Source organism: Myotis brandtii, unplaced genomic scaffold, assembly GCF_000412655.1.
Source record: "Myotis brandtii unplaced genomic scaffold, ASM41265v1 scaffold138, whole genome shotgun sequence".
NCBI lineage: Eukaryota > Metazoa > Chordata > Mammalia > Chiroptera > Vespertilionidae > Myotis > Myotis brandtii.
In genome coordinates this window covers 590,222-592,591 of record NW_005354915.1, presented here as the reverse complement: position 1 = coordinate 592,591, position 2,370 = coordinate 590,222, and the positions used below count along the sequence as shown (strand labels likewise).

General features: G+C 48.0%; 1 protein-coding gene across 1 annotated transcript in view; it reads left to right on the top strand.

The window, feature by feature from the left end:
• Window positions 1–2,370, top strand: part of POLDIP3 (polymerase (DNA-directed), delta interacting protein 3) — a 19,698-nt gene that overhangs the window by 6,591 nt on the left and 10,737 nt on the right. The gene's annotated exons all lie outside the window — the stretch shown is intronic.

Sequence of the window (2,370 nt, the reverse complement as noted above, 5' to 3'; positions counted from 1 at the left end):
AACCAAGGTACATGCCCTTGACCGGAATCGATCCTGGGACCCTTCAGTCCGCAGGCCGATGCTCTATCCACTGAGCCAAGCCAGTTAGGGCTAGCCTTGGAGTTTGACATGCTTGCTGTAGATGCTTGCCTTTCCTAGAACTTCATAGAGACGGAGTCTTTCAGTATGAACTCTTAATGTCTGGCTTCTTTTACTCAGCACATTGTTTTTTGTTTGTTTGTTTGTTTTTAATATATTTTATTGATTTTTTACAGAGAAGAAGGGAGAGGAATAGAGAGTTAGAAACATCAATGAGAGAGAAACATTGATCAGCTGCCTCCTGCACACCCCCCACTGGGGATGTGCCCGCAACCAAGGTACATGCCCTTGACCGGAATCGAACCTGGGACCCTTGAGTCCGCAGGCCGACGCTCTATCCACTGAGCCAAACCAGTTAGGGCCAGCACATTGTTTTTCAGCTTCATCTGTGTTACTTGGTGTATCAATAGTTCATTCCTTTTTACCACTGAGTAATATTTCATTGTATGAATATATCACAGTGTATATCCATTCACCTGGTGGTTGGCATTTGGTGTGTTTTCAAATTTTGGTGATTGTGAATAGAAGCTACTCTGAAAAAAAAAGAAGAAGAAGCTCATTGTTCCTTTAGTTATTCAAAATAATCACTTTCAGTTGGTTATCTTTTTGCCCCCTGTTTATGGGCATTGTTTTCTTTATTGAAAGTGTAATTGATGGCATAGAGGCTAGATTTGCCCAATTTCATGGTATTGTAAAATCACAGGGAGTATCACATGATAAGAGCATCTTCCCTCCTTTAGTTATAAATATCAGGAACCTTTGCTAATGAGGGTGCCCTGGTGATGGGAGAAGGTGGGATGTGGAGAAGGCAGACGAAGATAAGAAATTTTCAGGACAGGCTCGAGTTGAGATTAGGGTGTGTCTGACCCCCACTGGTGGACGTGCTCATCAGTGACATCTCCCACTGTCGGTGTTTATGCAGCCTGGTTCCATTTGTAATGCCCCTACCTGGCAGGCAAGATCCTTGTGGGTCCCACTTTTAGGGTCAAGCCCTGGGTTACTCTGTGTGCCCTGGCTGCATGGGTAGGAGCTGGGAGGAGCAATTAGCAAGCCCTGGGTTACTCTGTGTGCCCTGGCTGCATGGGAGGAGCAATTATTAGCCAGGATCACAACAGGGTGTTGGACTGGTCGGTGGAGGCAGTCTTCTCTAGGAGAAGCGCTTTCAGGGGCAGCCGTCACTCCTCTCTCACCTCCCCTGGGGGTTGGAGTAGGAAGGAGGGAAGCTTGGGGCCTGTTATAATGGAAAGATTGTGGGCTCTGGAGTCAGGTGGACCTGGTGTCCAGTCCCAACCATGCTACTAGCGCTGTGATTTAGTTCTTACAGAGGAGATGAGGTGATGGCAACTAACAGCCATTGTGAGCCTGGAAGGTTAATGATTGATAGGAGCCCCGTAGGGGCCTTGACACTTCCCTGGATCAGGATCAAAAAGCTGTTTGAGCCTTTGTCATTCCCCTGGTGCCGGGATGACACGGGTCAGGAGCTGCAGAGTGTGCCCCTGCGAAGCTCTTAGTCCGTCCCAGGAGATGCAGGCTTGTAAACACATCCCTGTGATGCAGCATGGTAAGTGCCTTAATGGAAGCTTTGTCCAGCTGTGGAAGTGATAGGGGGGAAGTGAAGGAATGGGAGGCGGGGAGCTTACTGTCTCCTGCTGCCAGCACTGCAAGAGCAAGAAGCCCCCAGCTGGGCCGTAGTGGACATTTCCATAGTCTGCCTAGAATGCCCTTGACTCACTTCTCTTTCCAGACACTCTGGTCTCTATGCCTGCCCACCACCTACAGGCATCCACTTGCTTGTGGTGTCCCCATAGACTTTGGACTTTGCTAGAACAGGAGTCTGGTGGTTATGTGGGTGTCTGTATGCCTCCACCCCAAGTCAGAGCCCCAGGAGACCTGCTCCTTGCCGTGCCCTTTTGGCGACTTGATTGCTGGGCCCAGGGCCTCTGGCTTCGGAGGGGTTCAGTGCCTGATGAGTGAAGGATTCATCTGGAGTGCTTTCTGCTAACTTCGGTTTTATCTGTCTGGACCTTACGTACTGATCAAAATATTTTTTCCTTATTTTATGAGTAGGCCTTCAGTAGTAGCTCCTGGTGTGAACTGATAGTCTGTTACTTTTCTGTGATGGGCATCATCAACAGATGTAGGGAGTTGAAATCATTAAATAAAACCAGTGGGGGCTAAAAATCTATCTACACTAATAAAAGAGAAACATGGTAATTAGCATACGACCGCTACCCTTTTCATTGGCTAATCAGGGCGATATGCAAATTAACTGCCAACTAAGATGGCGGTTAA